This window comes from Acartia tonsa, chromosome 14 (assembly GCF_053477335.1).
Source record: "Acartia tonsa isolate MP-2025a chromosome 14, ASM5347733v1, whole genome shotgun sequence".
Lineage (NCBI taxonomy): Eukaryota > Metazoa > Arthropoda > Copepoda > Calanoida > Acartiidae > Acartia > Acartia tonsa.
Window position 1 is genome coordinate 31057103 of NC_137273.1, and position 20007 is coordinate 31077109.

At 33.0% G+C, this 20007-nt stretch overlaps 1 protein-coding gene across 1 annotated transcript in view; it reads left to right on the plus strand.

The window, feature by feature from the left end:
• Window positions 1-20007, plus strand: part of LOC145305409 (UDP-glucuronosyltransferase 2A3-like) — a 148792-nt gene that overhangs the window by 79288 nt on the left and 49497 nt on the right. The gene's annotated exons all lie outside the window — the stretch shown is intronic.

The window sequence follows — 20007 nt, forward strand, 5'->3', positions numbered from 1 at the left end:
TTTATATACATACTAGCGGCTTCGCCCCTAACCTCTAGGGGCGTCCAAGAGGTTTGATCAAACTAATTTTTCGTTTTTTAGATTTCAAAGAAAAATTCAAAAAAAAAATTTGGGGGGGGATTTTTTTGAGGGGGGGGGGATAGCCGACCCAACTATTTTAATTTTAGTTTTAAAAAGAAAAAAAATTTGATTGGGGGTATTTTTCATTTTTTTGGGAGGTTGTGGGTGTCACACCCTCCGAGAAAATAGTTATAAACCTTCCCGGGACCTATGAGAAGCTACCCTGTAAGGGAGAACCCGATCGGTTAAGCGGTTAGCGAGATCATTTGCTACAAACAAACAGACACACAGACAAGCAAACAGACAGACATCGTTCTACTTTGTATTATAGATGTACTAGCGGATGCGTCCCCAGCATCTAGGGATCAGAAAAGTAGCCTAAAACCATCTCAAAGCTTAAATCTTTAAAAAATCGTGGGACCTTTATGAACCCTCCCTAAAATGGAAAAATCAATCGGTTCAGAGGTTATTGAGGTCTTAATCTTCAGACAAAACCAACCTTACTTCTTTATAGAATAGGATAAGGTCAGTCCATAATTAAGGAGGTAGGGGACAGTATAATGTTAAATAGTACCCATTTTTTTATTCGTTGGCTTAAAAATTTTGGGTACTTTTACTAAATATTGATTGGTTGGGATCTTTTTATTAAATATAATTGGGATGTAAATTAAAATTATAGGTTGAAAAGTTTGGACACTTCAAGTTTGGAGCTAACCAATCAATATTCAATTAAAATACCCAAAGTTTGTAAGCAAACCAATAAGATAACGTGGTTGTAAAACTTTGGATCCCCTTCCTCCTTATAACTGTACTACTTAGTAGATTAATTTGATTACTATTGTCCTAACCCTCCTAAGCAGTAATGTAATTATTTTATGCACGGAAATATATTGTTGCAAAAAAATATTTAATACAGGAATGGATATAAAATTACGTGGATGTTGTGACATGGGAAATTTTTGTCGTCAACTTAGGTTGCTATTATAGCACTCAGATATTAGTCAAGACGTTCCTTTAAAAATGGGATTAGGTAAAGTAATAAGGGGGGGGGGGGATAAAGGGTATATTAGCCAGCTAAGAGAAACATTTTATCAGGGTATGCGAGTATCTCCTCATAATATCCACGTATTTTATATCCATTAATACTATACAGGCTACATCTAATTATGATTGTACACGTATTTAATTATATTTTTTTCCGTTAGCGTAGATACTCTACAACTATGTCATGTCTGTATGTTTTTAAACGAATTTTGTGCAACTAGCTACTAACATTTTCCCAATTTTTGGCCATATAATATACAGAAATTAATTAAGCAGAGATGCACCAAAGTAGGATCTCCTAGTGTATCTACTCCTCATGGGCTATATACGCATACCTAAATCTGTCAAGATGGATAAATACCTGATCATCTCCAGATCTCCTCCCCTCCAACAAATCTCTCAGGTTCTTATAGGACCCGGCGTTGCCAGGTTTTAGTCTCATTGCTGCTTCTATATCTTCCTACACATACATACATAGGTGGTTAAGATGATAAATAAGTTGGTAGATAGATAGATAGATAATGAGAAACATATATATAAAGTAAGAGGGGAAAGCAGAGAAATTTAAACTATTGATTTGATATACTGAAATTAGAGTCAGTGTATAGTGTAATAATATAGGACAGAGTACCGATTAGAGAACACTATTTGAATGCTAAAAGAATGACAGAGTACCGAATAGAGAACATCATTTGATAGACAGAGATAGACAGAGGGGAAGGGAAAGAAAAAGAAGCGATGGAGAACCGAAGCGAGAGCAGAAGAGAGCATTACAGAAGAGCAAAAGGACGCCAGACAAAATGACATACAGACACTTTAAAATTTCTGTCTGTCTTTTGATAGAAAAAAGATAGAAAGATAGAAAATAAAATAGCTATCTACCTGAAACTCTTTCCAAGCTCTTGCCACTGAATTCTTGTGGGTTGGCAGTTTTTTGGCTGCATGCTTTTTCCGACTTAAACTTCCATAAACCCTGGTCACAAATTTATGCCTCTTAAGATTTTAAAGTAGAGAGAAAGATAGATAAATAAAGAGATTTGAGAGAGATAAAGAAATAGAGTTTGAAAGAAAGAAAAGAAATAGGAGAGAGAGAGAGAGAGAGAGAGAGAGAGAGAGAGAGAGAGAGAGAGAGAGAGGAGAAAGACATAGGAGAGAGAATGAGAGAGAGGTAGAAAGATTGGGAGAGATAGAGAGAGAGAGAGAGAGAGAGAGAGAGAGAGAGAGAGAGAGAGAGAGAGAGAGAGAGAGAGAGAGAGAGAGAGAGAGAGAGAGAGAGAGAGAGAGAGAGAGAGAGAGAGAGAGAGAGAGAAAGAGAGAGAAAGAGAGAGAGAGAGAGATAGAATGAGAGAGAGGGAGAAAGATTGGGAGAGAGAGAATAAAGAAAGAGAAAGAGAGGAGAGTAAAAGAGAGAAAGAGATAAAGTGGAAAAGTATTCATATGTGTTTTGTGGACATAATATGTATGCTTGGTAAGATCTTGGACACAGCATTATGTAAAAAACATCATGTTGCCATCAAAAGATCCTTCAAGTGCCATTTCTTTTGTTTTACCACTTTCCTTATATTGAAGGGATTTACATTTTCACCAAGGATGACAACATCCATAAATAGAAAAAAACGAAGATTAATAATTCTAAAGCACTTTGCACACTGAAGATAAGATATTTATTTCATATGAAGATTTTTAGTTAAAGGATTTTAAAAATCAACTTATTTTAAATGGGCCTGCGCACTTTTTTGAAATTAGTATAGAGATGCTACGCTCTCTAAATTATTACAATCATAATAAAGTAAAGTTTAAACAATTCAAAATCAACAATTAAATCTATCCACAAAAGATAGACGTATGGACCGATCATAAAAATAAAAAGCTTCGCTCTTGATAAATTATAAGCCTTAGGTTACTTTTTAATTGACAAATAAAACAGATATTTAGGAATAATTAAATCAACTGTAAACAAAATTGTTTTGGTTTAAACTTGTGTTTTTTTTTAAAGTGAAAAAAGGGTAATGTTTTGTCCATTTACTTCAAACCCAAAATTTTTAAATAAATAAAAAGAAATACTATTAATATTTTTAATGTTTAATAATACTTTTATTTTTAATCTTATGGAAGGATGTATGCTATAAGAATGAACCATAAATTTTTGGCTGAAAGATGTATCCTTTTTTCCCCTGACAATCTTGTGATTGTCACACTTTCAATCAAACCCTGGAGGCGCAAGGATGTCCACACAAAACAGACAACCCACCCACGGCATTATTAGCAAATAATGGAAGTGTGCCTGCCTTCTGTCGATTTTGAGTATAAACCAAACCTCATCATGATAAGGGTGTTAAAAATGTTGGCTTGTCTGAGTAAGGGGAATATCTTTGCCTATAAACAGGGATAACTCATTACATTGGGGAGGGGGCATGAGGCTGTTTATCACACTTTCTTATATGATGACTTAACAACCTTGTGGACTTTTATCTAATTTAATTGGTTGGTTCATTAAGTTGAGTGTCCAAAGGGTTAAATTACTATATGAAACCTACAGATGGAGTAATTTTGTGCATCTTCATTGAGGATGTACATCAACTTATCGGGCCATTGACTCTGATTATGACGTAAAAAAAATTAGCTAATGAGAGGCCACTATAAATTTTACCATTGGTCAATTACAGTGTATCCGTATACTGGCCTCTCATTGGCTTATTAAACAAAACATAGGTGAAGCAAAACTAGCTTTTTAAAAAATATATTTTTTTCTGCTGGTTTGTAAGAAAACTATTGCAAGCATGTGTGAGGCCTTTTCAGGGACGCAGTAATATGCCCCTTTTTAATGGTATTTTTCCTTGTTAGCATTTTTACATTTATGGTCATTTAGACTGAGTTAATTAACAAAAATATGAAATTTGCAACGGCTACACAAGATTTGAGGATTGTTTATGTGTTGTTATTTTATCAGCATAAGTATCCAGTATGGTTTATATGTCTGAAGCTAAAGATCTAGACGCTAGGGGCGATGCTACTATTATGTTTATATTTTGTCAGCAATAACCACTTTTTATTGAAGCCATATCGTCGAAATAATCCTTTAGTAACGAATAATTTATCCTATGCTGTATTCCTGAAATCTTGCTGTCATGTGTGTGTGTGTGTCTGTGGGTGTATGTGTGTATGTGTGTGTGTGTGTGTGTATGTGTGTGGTTGATAGAGTTAGGCCTACAAGCAACTAGAAGGTGTTACCGTCATAATACCATAATTTTAGAGTAGCCCTGCTTAGAGATCTTAAGGGATAAAACAATGGACGATAAGATAATGTTTTATTAAGTATCCAAAGTTTTAAGGCCAAAACTTTGGGTCCAAGTGATATCTTCAGTCTTTGAGATGTGCTACTTGAAAATCAGGACAATTATATCCTTAAGCAGCAAAGCATTTAAAGTTTACAATATTAAAAAGAGTAAAGTTTACAATGGAAATAGAACAATAAAGTGTTATTAATATGGGAAATTTACTATAAACGTATAAGAGACATGAAAAATAAGAGTTAGACAGACAAACAGACGGATAGAAGACAGACATCATCTTACTATGTAATCTATGATTTAAATTAGCGAACGGTAATTTATTTATTAATTCTTTTTGTTTTGTCATAGAAACTCCAAATAAGCAAAATTTAGGACATTTTCGGGGTGAGCCTGCACTTCCGCATATTATCAAATCTGCAAAGTGTACAATATTTGCAATAACAAATAAATAACAAGGAGGACAACATTTATAATTAGCGAAGCACAAAAAAATAGATGGACATACGAATATTGATGATTTTAAGATAAGATGTTCAATGGTCACAAAAAATAATGACCGACCTCTATCTTAGATAACAGAAAAGAAATCTAAGTGTAGCTGTCTGCTGTTATGACAGACGGACGTACAATTTGAATTATTAAGTAAAGAGGAAAGTTTACAGTGTTTTAATAATATGTGGTTCTGATAATTTTGACAATATGACACATGCGCGGAAGTTAAAACACACCTCAACTTTAATTTCTACATCTGGCTACAGTTTTATTTAGTGGTATTGACAACAAATTAGGGTTGGGCCGGATATTCGGCCATTTTCAATAACCGGCCGTATACCGGATATTAAAACTATCCGGTTACATGATATCCGGCTGATTTTTGACGCCGGATATCCGGTTATCTGGCCGGATATTCGGTAAATTGCCGGATATCGAACGTTATCCAGATCCGGCATTATAAATCATCGGATATCCGGTATCCGGCCAAAAAAGTATCCGGCCCAACCCTACAACAAATACATATGCAGGAATATCAAGGGATAAGACAATGAAGGATAAACAAAATTACCCCTTTCTGTAAATCCAAAATGATTGGTTAAAAACTTTGGACACTGGTAGGTTTTGTAAAAGTACCCAAAGTTTTTATGGCCATGAATGAGTTCTTTGGGTACCAGTATTGGTTAAAGTACAATGTTTCCTCCCTCACTGAATTTTTGAAATTTCATTAATGCAGTTTGGTTCCAAATTCGAATAATTTCCACGGAATTAAAACCGGTTCAGATCTATACTGAAAAATCATGTATCGTATTTTAGTATTAAACTTTATTTTGTTTGGCGAGGAACTTTGGCCTCTCGGGGCTAATAAAACTGTCACTCTTTCCTTATGAATGTCTAACTGTTTAATTTCAAAAAGCTTCGCTACTTTTTGACGCATTAATCCTTGTTTGAATTCTAATCAGGGAGGGAGGGGACAATGAAATGTAAACTACACTGGTGCCTAAAGTTTTATAACCACGTTTTCTCGTATTCATTCGAATCCGGTGGATAGGAACCGGTTCTCATCCATACAAAAAAAACTATGTCTAGCATCGTATTATATCCAGCTTTTAACGAATATAAAAATGTACAATCAATTAAAACCAGTTTTTTATCCCGTGCATTCGGCACCTCGAGGCTAAAAAACTGGTTTTAATCTTATAATTGTACATTCTATATCCGCGGAAAGCTGTTTATAATACGATGCGAGAAATAACTAATCTTGTGTTTGGGCTCAAAAACACTTGGATACTTTTATTGTTTTTTGATTGTTTGGTTTCAAAATAGCAGTGCTAAAAACTTCAATATACAATAGGTAATTGAGTATTTTTGTTCATCATAATTGGGGTTGTAGATAAATTTTTCGTCCATTGTCTTATCACTTAAGATCCCTGTTTTTTTAATTATCCGCCCCCCTAGTGGCCTTTGCGTGACCTATACTAATATATCAAACCTTTTTTTCATATTTTAATTAGGCCGATATTTTTTATACAAAATATATATAATTATACATTCATAATTAATAAGTTAAATTGTAATTTTTTATAATTGTCAAATTTGACTCGATCTTTAAATCGTTTATAGGTGATTTAAACCGGGGCGATTCATTTGGCGCACCATCAAATTATTAATATCAATCTTTAAATCGAATTTGCATGGGTGATTTGAATCGGGCAGTGGCGCGGGCCCGGCGCGCCAATGCCACTCACCGAGTGGCATTGGCGGTTTAAATCGGGGTGATTTATTTAATAAATAAATATTTTTTTTTAATTACTTTAATATTTTATTGCAAAACTATCGTGAAAACATTTTTATAGTTATTTTTAAAATAAATTATATATTAATGTTTTATATAAAATACTATACTGACACGGTATTTTATATAAAATACCTTACTGACACTGCTTAAGTAATAAAGTTGTACTGGCGCGGATCGATATATTAGTGAGTGCGCAAGCGATTTAACAACACCGCACCGAAAATCTTTTAAAAATCAGGTGCGCTGTGGCTTACCACCAGCGCGCCTACGGTTTACCTCTGAATCGCCCCGATTCAGCGCGGCATAAAAACGATTTAAAGATCAAGCTAAGTGCAATGTATGTAAAAATAGAAAATAAAATATTTATTAAGTAAATTCAGGAATTTTAAACGATAAACAATCATTTATCACCTTATAATATTATTGGTTGAAATATTTTGACACTTCTAGTTTGAATCAACCAATTAGGTTTTTAAAAAATATCCAGAGAGAGAGAGAGAGAGATAGATAGATAGATAGATAAAAACGGCATAAATTTCCTTTGTTCACTATCTGTCCTGCAGAGGCTGGTCTGGGATCCTGTCAAACTTTCCCTGGAGACACACAGGTTATACAGTATTTATACAATCCAGCAGATATATGGGTAGTAGTGGTTTTAGAATATCGCAGAAATTGATAACAACCATTTTATGTTTAAGCAAGTACTAGCTGCTACACCCCTAGAGACCTTTTCCATATTAGTTTTAACAAGAAAAAGCAAAGGAATTCCCGTACCGTCCTCATTCGGTTTGATACACATACTTTTCGCCGTTAAAGAAAAAAGTTTACTTTTTGTTGGTCCCAATATTCTTAAAGGCTCCGGTCAAATAGAAAGGGATAATCCTAGGAATTTTAAGTCGTTTTTATTAATTTTTTTATTAAAGTATGAGATACATTTTTTAATGGTAGAGTTACATCCGGTTTAAATCCATCGGAAATAAAACCAGTTTCAAAGCCATATTAATGTATAACACTTTCCTGGATGTATTGTTTGATGAGTAGAGTGGGCGGGGGGTCTCTTTAAACCGGGAGGTACTATCAATATCGTTGCATTTAGGGGATATTGAATTATAAGATGATAGAAATTTAAAATCACTAGCGGCTTCGCCCCTAGCCTCTAGGGGCTTTGCCCCAAGAGGTTATAAAAAAATTAAGGCAAAATTCGTAAAAGGACCAAGGAAATCTTCAGCAAAAAAATAACCAAGGAAATCTTCAACAAAAAAAAAAAAATTGGGGGGGATTTTTTTTGTTTTTTTTGGGGGGTTGGAGGTGTCCCATCCCCCAAGAAAATAGCCTAAAACTACCACAGGACCAGTAGGTATATTCCCTGAAGAGTAGAATCCGATCGGTTCAGTGGTTACCGAGATCTTAAGGGACGGACGGACGGACGGACGGACGGACGGACGGACGGACGGACGGACGGACGGACAGACAGATAGACAGACAGACGGACGGACAGACAGACAGACGGACAGACATCATTCTACTTTGTATTATAGATTAAGAACTTGTATAATTCTATTATATAAAAAACTAAATCTGCAAAGCTTTCTAAATTACGCTTATTATCACAGGAATCATCATATAGCAAGATATAGAAAAGATTCACTTTAAGCAAGGATGACTACACCCAAAAGAAGCAAAGTTGCAAAACGTGAGTTATAAAGCTAATGTTATTGTTAAATAAATAATAGCAAATCACAAAACCCTTATGTATATAAATTGAGAGGTATCTTAATTAATAAATTAAAATTCACTGACGGACATACAAAGTGAATTATAAAGTAACATCGCCACTAATATCTAAATAGAATAATTTAATAGCATTCCCTCATAGCGTTACGGACAGACGGACAGTTGTCCTAATTTAAATCTAAATTATTGAGTAATAGTAAGAAAACGACTTTTTTTTGGTTCTTTGCTATTAGTTGTTTAGAATACTTTAAATAAAAGTTGAAAAATTCATGTTTAAAATTAGTGGAATATTCACAAACTTAATGCCAGGTAGGTTAAAATAAAATAATCTTAAGAGATACGACAATAGACAATAAATTGATGTACACCCCAAATTATGATAAACAAACTTAATTCTTTCCTTACTTTAAAGTTTAGACATACCTAGTTTATACCAACCAATCAGGATCTGATATAAGTACCCTTAAATTTGAGATTTAAAAAGCCTTGGGTATCAAATTAATCTACAGTCCAATATCCCCTCCCTTCCTAGAAAAACAACTTTGCTGAAAATTTCGGGTATAGTCCCTTTCGTAACATCGCACCTTATGGGGCGATTCTTCGTATTTTTCACACTAGCTTTTGTCCTATTTCAAGGCCCTGCGGGGGTTCTAACCCTGCGGGACCCATTTTAAAAATACGACGAATCGCCCCTTATACGAAAGGGACTATTCCCAAAATTTCAATTTGGGATAAAAATTACACTTTTATTTTATTAAGAGTATCTTCAACTATTTAAAACCCTTTTAATTTCTGAAGCTTTTAGTAAAATAAACCATGGACTTTTGTAAATAAGACATGCATTTTAATTTTATGCACCTAGAACACAAGAACGTAAGCAATCTGGAAGGGGAAAGGGGCATTGGACTGTTTATTACACTAGTACCTAAAGTTTTATAATAAGTTTTCTTATTTGTTGCCTCAGCAACTTTTTACTGAATTTTGATGGGTTATTTTCTATTTACTAGAAAAGTATCATCATGTACTGTAAAGAAGTAAGGTTTTTTTGTCTGAAGCTTAAGATCTCAGAAACGGTTAGTCTGAATTGGTTGTACTTTTTAGGGAAGCTTTATAAAAGTCTTAAGGTAGTTTTAGGCTATTTTACCGATCTCCTCCCCAATAGTTTCTAGGGGCGAAGCAACTAGAATTTTTAATAATATGCACTATTGGACGTACAACAATTAAATGAACGAACAAACCTGAATTATAGAGCAGCTGTAGCTCTAAATGAAAAATGCACCTTTGCTCTCCGCTTATGGAAGTCATAAACAAAAAATGATGAAAAATTTGCATAAGTAATAAACAATAATGCACAAGGATTGAGACAAAATTTTAAAAAAAACTAAATACATGCGATACATACATATTTACATACAGCAAGGAATTATAAAGAGAGAGAGAGAGAGAGAGAGAGAGAGAGAGAGAGAGAGAGATGGGGGGGAGGGAACAATGGGCTGTTTATTACACAAGCCCCCAAAGTTTTATTCTTATTCGTTGGTTTAACAAGCTTGGGGACTTTTAATGAATTTTGATTAGTTGGTTTATAAAGTTCTGAGTGTACGTACATACGTTTCAATTACTAATTGTAATCTACAGAAGGGGTAATTTTGTTAATTTAACATTGGGAATGTACTTCAAATAGTCGGCCATTGATTAATCCCTTTAGATACCTAGATTTTATAATTTGAAAAAAAGCTTATTCAAAAGAGGGAATCTACGAAAAGTTTTATAAGTAATAAGTGTAATATTTATTTATCAATAAATTTTGAATAAATCATTTTTTTCATTTGATGATAAGAAGATTATGACATGCTTTTTTAAAACACTTTTGATTTAATCAATTAAAATTTTAAAAAGATTTTGAGATTTTGTACTTCTTAAAATGCAATACTGCTTTACTCGTTTAAACAAAGATGTTTTAATATCTTGAAAATAAGGGACATTTTAAATTGTAGTGTAACGTTTAGTATACTCTTAGTGGACGTTTTTTAAGTCATGAAATAATTTAAGTAAGAAAAATCTAGAATAAACTTTTTTGATAAAAGAAAATTGTTAGAAATTTATTACTATGTTAAAATAATGTAAAAAATATTTAAAAAAAAAAATATTCATATATTCCTGGATATTTCAAATACAATTAAATGCAATATTTGCATCCTATTTTTTGGTGGTTATTATACAAAGTATTTACTTGTTAGATAAATAGATAGATTTATTGGTAGATGGATAGATAGATAGCTAGATAGTTAAATAAATAGATATTTAAATAGATAGATAGATAGACATATAGATAAGGGTGGGCCCATTTCAACCTTTTTTTAGATTTTACTGTTATCATAAGTTGTGGAAGTCATATATATGTATGATAAGCCCCATTCAAGTTTCAAAAGTGACTTGGCTCTTATGGCTGCCGACGCGCGGGGGTTATAAATAGTACCCACCCCCTTATAAAACCAAAAATTGAAATTCCTTCAAACACAGGCATGTTGCATATCAAAATGACCGCATTGAAATGCTGATTGCGAATCTGAAAACCGTTTTGAAAAATATTGCTCCTAGTTCGAATAAGATCTCATTAAGTACCTAAAAACAGCTGATTTAGTCAAAATTGTTCATTTTAGAAGGTTATTTGAAAATCATTTCAGACTGAATCAATATTTTTCAAAACGATTTTCAGATCTGTAATCAGCATTTTAATGCGGTCATTTTGATATGCAACATGCCTGTGTTTGAAGGAATTTAAATTTTTGGTTTTATAAGGGGGCGGGCACATTTTATACCTCCCGCGCGCCCGTCGTTTTTGGATTAAAAAACCTCTTTCAAGTTTTATAGGGTTTTATATTGGCCCAGTAACCCTTGCCAATGTCTACTAATGTGAAATTCCAAAATCGACCCACCCTAATATAGATAGATATATTATTAGATAGAAAGATAGATATATCCTATAATACAAAGTAGTCCCTAGCTGCTAGGTGCGCAGCCGCTAGTAGATGGATAAAGCAATGATGAATAAAAATTGGGTGTAATAAAGAATTAAGAGCTCTGTGATTATTATAGTAGCTTTGTATAGATTGATAGATAAATAAATACATAGATAGATAGATAGATAGAATAAGCAATGATGAATACAAATGAGGTGTAATAAAGAATTAAGAGCTCTGTGATTATTACAGTAGCTTTGTATAATACACTAAATCCTGTTTTTGCAAGTTAATCGTTAATAGTAATACCCCCCCCCCTTAGCCCAAACCTTAATGGTTTAGGAAGCAAAGTTACTCTTTAAGCAGTTGTATGTCTGTTTGTCCTTCTTTTTAACATACACTTTCAATCTATCTATTCTCTCTTTTTTATCTTTCTTTCTCCCTCTCTCCCCTTTCCATTTTTTCTCTTTATTGTCTCTCTTTTATTTATCTCTCTCTTTTTTTCTCTCTCAAGTGGGTAGTGTGTTATGGGGGATTCACCTCCTGAAAAAAGCTGATATCTATCCTGTTAATTGGAGTAAGTGGGGTGTTAAAGGGGGTTCACCGCTTGCAAAATGCGGGAATCTACCCCATAATTTGCTATTGTGCCTATAATTAACCCTCCCTTTGTAACTTCAATGATTACTATAAATGAATGGCCAGGTAGCTGAAAAACTAAAATCTTTGATTTTGTATAAATTTACAATGGATATAAAATATACGTGGATATTAAGACAGGGGAAAATTTGTCGTCAAGTTAGTTTGTTTTATTTATTGGTCAGTTCGTTCATCGAGTAGGAAGTAAGTGGATGGGGTAAAAGGGTCAGATGGAGGGGGGGGGGAGTATCGTTTTTTAGCCAGCTGCGAGCATTACTCATTAGTATACATAAAAATCTGGTGCAACATCCATCCAAGTAATATTATAGTCAGACTTCAACTTGAATTTTGATAATAAAAGTTATGGTCTCAAACAATAAAATAAGCAATGAATAATTACAAGAGCAATATTTTTTATAATTAGCGGAGCTAAAACGAATTTTGAAATTTTTGGTGCTTTACCTCAAAGAGCCAATTGAGCACTGAAACCCAATTGTCCCTAAACTTACGGTGCACCAACCTTGCAATTCTACCCTGTACCCCATAGTACCCCTTAACTAACCTGAGGTGAATTCTTAAAAAAATTTCCTCACTAAAATCAGTTTGACCCAATGAAACCAGTGAGGCTCACTAAAAATTTAGAGGGGATAATTTTGCCTCACTAAAATTTAGTGAGGCAAACTGATTTTAGTGAGGCAAAAGTTTTTTAAGAATTCCCCTCAGACCTAAAGTAATTGGGTTTCTGTGTACTTTGAAGGAAGTAGAAAGTAAATTTTGACTTCAAAAACGCGACATCTATCGGCAACTTTTGTGACTAAATGGAAGATTCCTTGATCCAAAGGCATAGGCCACTCCACCGCCGCCAAGTGACATCTTTTTGGCGGCTCTGACAGTCGTTGGATTGCTGCCGGCGGCTATTTGTCCCAAACCACCAGCGGTGGATTTAGTTCTGTTTGTTAATTGTTGGTCAGATATTTTCAAATAATGTTACCCTTCTCTAGTTCTCTCTCTGTCTTTAAATTTATCCTTCTTTTTCTCTTCTCTTCTATTCTCTCTCTCTTTCTTTATCTTTTTCCCTCTCTCTTTTTTGTATCTATTTTCTTTTTTATTATCCTCTTTCTACCGTTTTTTCTCTTACTCACTTTTTCTCTCTCTCCTATGTTATATGGTTTCTCTCTATCTTACATCAATTATCCATATGTACTGCCTATCCTTTTTTATACTTTTTGCTGAAAAATTATTTTTTCTTGATTTTGTTAATATCTTTCCTTCTTGGTAGTGTAGATGAATTATTAACTGATGGTAAACTATAAAAATCATAAGTAAACAAATGTCTTTTTATTATATGATCTTTCATATTATATGATCAGGTTTTTGTACATGAACATTAACAAATCTCTAGGTCTTTTAACATATAAATGGATATAAATTATCTTTCATATTATACAGTTTTTTTACACAAGAACTCTAACAAATCCCGTGGTCCTTTCACATATTTATGGTAAAGTTTTTGTACACGAACATGTTTAAGTCTTTAGGTCGAACACAGTAATAGTGTCTGACTGATTATGACGTAACAAAAAAAATTTGCCAATGAGAGGCCACTATAAATTTTACCATTGGTCAATAACGGCCTCTCATTGGCTATTTTTTTGTTACATCATAATCAGTCAGACAGTATTACTGTGTTCATTTAGGTCCTTTTTACATGTGCATTTGAAATTATCTTGTAGGTATATTCTATGACCAGGTTTTTATAAAAGAACCCGAAAAAATCCTCACTCCTCTACCACATATTGTATAAAAATTCCACCCCTAATATCTATGACACGCTTTCGCAATTAAAAAGTGGAGAATAGTTATTTCTCGCATCGTATTATAAACGGCTTTCCGCGGATATAGAATGTACAATTATAAGATTAAACCCAGTTTTTTAGCCCCTAAACCCAGTTTTTTAGCCCCTAGGGGCCGTAGGCACGGGCTAAAAAAACTGGTTTAATCTTATGATTGTACATTTTTATATTCGTAGAAAGCTGGATATAATACGATGCTAGACATAGTTTTTTCGTATGGATGAGAACCGGTTCCTATCCACCCGATTCGAATGAATACGAGAAAAAAATTAGGATGGCTTTTAATATCATAGTATAACAGTCAATTTTAAGGTTTACTTAGCCTTACATTTAAATGTGACATTTGAGATCACATAGTTATAGAACATACTGTGTAGTTTATTTGTCATGGAGGGAGGGGACATTGGGATGAAAATTTTACTGGTACCCAAAGTTTTGTAAAAATGCTATCTTATTTATTGGCTTAAAAGAGGTTTCCAAGCTTAACTAAAATGGATAATTTTGTTTATCATAAAAAGGGAAATAGCATGTACACCAATTTATCATCCATTGTCTTATCCCTTATGATTCATGAACTTTTGTCCATTAAAGCTGTCATTTTATATCTATTGATTATTTTAATATGCCGCTCTGAAGGGTAAAAAGTAGGGTTGGGCCGGATATTTTTTTACCGGATATCCGGCTGATTTCTAATGCCGGGTATCTGGTTCCGGCCAAAAATCTGGCCAACGTTCGATATCCGGCAATTTACCGGATATCCGGCCGGATAACTGGATATCCGGCGTCAAAAATCCGCCAGATATCATGTAACCGGATAGTTTCAATATCCGGTATCCGGACGGATATTGAAAATGATCGGATATCCGGCCGGATAACCGACCAGACCGGATATCCGGCCCAACCCTAGACTAAAAAGGGTTTACTCTGATAGCGATGGAGGGTTAGGTCAATGAAAGAAAATTTTATTTCTTATTAACTATCTCTCTCTCTCTCTCTCTCTCTCTCTCTCTCTCTCTCTCTCTCTCTCTCTCTCTCTCTCTCTCTCTCTCTCTCTCTCTCTCTCTCTCTCTCTTCTCTCTCTCTCTCTCTCTCTCTCTCTCTCTCTCTCTCTCTCTCTCTCTCTCTCTCTCTCTCTCTCTCTCTCTCTCTCTCTCTCTCTCTCTCTCTATCTCTATCTGTTAAAAAAAAACTTTTTAATTCATTAATGTTTTATTTTCACTTTTTTTGTGTTAACAATTGACCGATACGTTAACACATACACATTGCCAGGCCTAAATACGAGGTGCCCTCTGGCTACAGTGTCTTCCCTTTCCTCCAACTGCGGAGTGACCACGGGCAGTGGGGAGAGGGGAACTAGTTGAGAGAGAGGGGGAAGGTAGAACTGAGCTTAACACATGGGGTAGGGCGGGGGAGAGCTTGCTAAATGCGTGTGCTCAGCCCGACTCTCTGAACTATGTTTATATGCAGGGAAAGAGCAATGGCAGTGCATAATTTATTCAACACCATTTTTATTCTCTGAATAATGATATTATCTATAATACAAAGTAGAATGATGTCTGTCTGTCCGTCTGTCTGTCCGTTCGTCCGTCTGTTCATTTAAGATCTCGGTAACCACTGGACCGATCGGATTCTACTCTCTTCAGGGAATATACCTATTGGTCCTGTGATGGTTTTAAGCTGTTTTCTTGGGGGATGGGACACCCCCCCCCCTCCCAATCCCCCTCAAATTCTTTTTAAATCACCTCTTAGGGCAAAGCCCCTAGAGGCTAGTAACAAGAAAAAAATTGAAGTGTGGGGGACGGGAGGGGATAAAATAAGTTTATTTAGTTTTTAAATTTTTTTATTAAATATTTTTTTTTCTTTAAAACGATGTCTTTCTATAATTCGTTAATGTTTATAAAATTGAAAAACATATATTCATATGATTTGGTTTGTGGAAGGAAAGTTTTTTCAAACAATTGCAGACAACTAACTCTTTGATTTCACGACTATTGTCTAAAAGTTCAAACTTTGCATGATGATGAGTTGCATATGTTATGGCCAAGGCATTGCCCATACTCTTTCTATTAATGTTATACATCTGACATAGCAGCAGTAGGCAGACGAAAACCACCTTCCATTTAAGATATGCCCTTTAAAAAATTACCATTTTAGATGAATATTTAATCAATGAATTATATGGCTACTTAGAGATTAGACAATATATTTTATATTTAATCAATGAATTATATGCCTACTTAGAGATTAGACAATATATTTTATATTTAATCAATGGATTATATGCCTACTTAGATGATTAGACAATATATTTTATATTTAATCAATGAATTATATGCCTACTTAGATGATTAGACAATATATTTTATATTTAATCAATGAATGATATGCCTACTTAGATGATTAGACAATATATTTTATATTCAATCAATGAATTCTATGCCTACTTAGATGATTAGACAATATATTTTATATTTAATCAATGAATTATATGACTACTTAGATGATTAGACAATATATTTTATATTTAATCAATGAATTCTATGCCTACTTAGATGATTAGACAATATATTTCATATTTAATCAATGGATTATATGCCTACTTAGATGATTAGACAAAATATTTTATATTTAATCAATGAATTCTATGCCTACTTAGATTATTAGACAATATATTTTATATTCAATCAATGAATTCTATGCCTACTTAGATGATTAGACAATATATTTTATATTTAATCAATGAATTATATGACTACTTAGATGATTAGACAATATATTTTATATTTAATCAATGAATTCTATGCCTACTTAGATGATTAGACAATATATTTCATATTTAATCAATGGATTATATGCCTACTTAGATGATTAGACAAAATATTTTATATTTAATCAATGAATTCTATGCCTACTTAGATTATTAGACAATATATTTTATATTCAATCAATGAATTCTATGCCTACTTAGATGATTAGACAATATATTTTATATTTAATCAATGAATTATATGACTACTTAGATGATTAGACAATATATTTTATATTTAATCAATGAATTCTATGCCTACTTAGATGATTAGACAATATATTTCATATTTAATCAATGGATTATATGCCTACTTAGATGATTAGACAATATATTTTATATTTAATCAATGAATTATATGCCTACTTAGATGATTAGACAATATATTTTATATTTAATCAATAAATTATATGCCTACTTAGATGATTAGACAATATATTTTATATTTAATCAATAAATTATATGCCAACTTAGATGATTAGACAATATATTTCATATTTCATCAATGAATTATATGACTACTTAGATGATAAGACAATATATTTTATATTTAATTAATGATTCGTATGTCTACATAGATGATTAGACAATATATGTTATATTTAATCAATGAATTATATGCCTAATTAGATGCATAGACAATATATTTCATATTTAATCAATGAATTCTATGCCTACTTAGATGATTAGGCCTAAAGATAGTATACCAAGTTGCTTAACTCATTGAAGGGCATAATCATTCTTAAAAATATTTCTACTGAAACAAAATTATCTCTATCATGAAATAATTAGCAAAAAGAGTTATAATCAGGGAGGGAGGGGACATTTGACTGTAAATTATATAGGTACCCAATGTTTTATAAACATGTTATCTCATTTGTTGGCTTAGAAACTATGTGTACTTTAATAATTCTTCTCTTTAACTGGAAAACTTAACTTTTGATATTTTTTAAAAAATAATTTTTTTGTTTTTAAACCATTGCTGCGCTATTTATGGTCATAATTGTCGTTGTTTTTATCTTCACAATACATCTCCCTGCCCTGAAAGACAGTTGCTTAAGAGATGCAAATAATCGATATATTCATTTACATGAGTTATACTAGAGTCAGTTTTTGCCTTTCGAGTCTTTGCGGATCAAAAAAAAAAGTCATTTGATACCAATTATTTTATGTCTTAAGGAAGAGAACAATGGACGATAATTTGATGTACTTCCCCAATTTTGTTAAACAAAATTACCCTTCTGTAGGGTAAAATTATTGGTGGAAAAGTTTGAAGACTTCTAGTTTGTGCCAATCAAATTTTTTTCCTATTTTTTTCGACTGCATAAAATCTTTTAATAGTATCCATGTAAATTATTTGAGATGTATATAAAACTTATCGTCCATTGTCTTATCCCCTAAGATTTCCTGTTCTCAGCTGTATATGATTATTCTAGTAATAATTTTTCTGTTCTTGATTTAAAGAACACCTGTTTCTTCACTCATGACTCAGGAATTCAGGGTGAAGTAAATGGAGAATAAAATTAATCCCCAACCCAATTTTCCGTCGATTTGAGTGATAAAATAATTTAGAATAATTTTTCCAGTATGGCATCGAAACCAAATAATATCCACTGGATTAGAAACGGTTCTCAGCCATACTGAAATATTAAAATGAATTAACTAATCTTTCATTTACATATCCCCTGTATCCCTGTTCACTCACACAATCCGCCCCCCAGAATCCACACACACACATACACACAAACTCACACACGCACACACACACACACACACACACACACACACACACACACACACATATCTATTCATTAAAGATTGCTAGGTGGTCAAAAAAAAATCTGTGCTTAGTTTTGAAAACAAGACCTCAAACGGTCATAGAAGCAAATAACAAAGATGGATGCTTTTTATAGTGCCTATAAAAATGACGTCATACTGGCCTAACATTAGCCAATTAAAATGTATAATGGCCTGCCATTTAGTCTTTGTATTAGACACTTGTATTATATGGCGTCTTTTTTTAGACGCTATAAAGAGATCACATAGATTTCCGTAATAAATTAAAGATTTAAAAAGATCAATCAAAAAACTAATTTAGTTCCCATATCAGAGTAGCTTTACATAAGTCCTGGGATAGTGTGGGAAAAAGGAGGGGGGGGGGGATTGTCGTTATTTTAGCCCGCTACAAGTTCCACTTCACTAGAGAACACGATAATAAGTTGTAACATCCATCCAATTAATAATAAATCCATTATTATAGGTTATCCTAACTTTTTCATTTTTGGTGTATGGTTTAAATAATATTTAAATTTTGAAATTCATTAGGTAGCTTCAGGGAAATGGGGGACATGGATTATTCTACATCCCTTTTCCCCCAACAAATCTACCAGCAAACAAAGAGAGAGGGGACAATTGGCTGCTTATTAAACTAGTCCCCGAAGTTTTATAATAACCATTACTTATACTTATTCGTTGGCTTAAAAACTCTAAGGACTTTTGATTGATTCATTCATTAAGTGTTCAAACGTTTCAACCGCTAATTTAAATCTACTGAAAAGGTAATTGTGCGAATAATCACTAGGGATGTATATCAATTTATCGGTCATTGCCTTATCCCTTTAGATCCCTAACCAGCAATACATGCAAAGAAGAATTGGGGGTAGTTTTAATTTATCTGCCAATGTTCCATCCCTGTATTCCCTGTAAGTAGCTCCATCAATAAATAAATTATATAGTCTAAAGATATTCAAATAGATAATTATTTATCTTTCAGTATGTTTATGTAATAGTGTCAATATTTACGTAGAAAATAAAGCCAATCAATTTCAAGGGAATAGCATAAGATTACTTTGATTTGGAATTATTATCTTATTGTTATCAATAAAATAGGCTTTTATAAATAAAATTCAATTATTAAACACATTTTGTCTCAATAATGATAAATTTAAACGAACCTAGTAAAAGTGTCTGACTCTGATTATGACGTAAAAACAATTAGCCAATGAGAGGCCAGTATACACTGTAATTGACCAATGGTAAAATTTATAGTGGCCTCTCATTGGTTGATTTTTTTGACGTTATAATCAGAGTCAGACACTTTTACTAGGTTCATTTAAACTTTGTTGCTTTGTTAAAATACCCATCTGAAATTTGAATTTTTGTTGATAGGCAAATATTTTTTGAATACATAACAAAGCTACTATTTAAACTTTTTTGAATGAACAAGGAATAGACTTTCCATAATTGCAAAGCATTAACAATAATTTTATCAAATAAGCTTTATAATCGAATTCTTGTATTTTATTGCTGAGATATTAAGAATCATAATAAA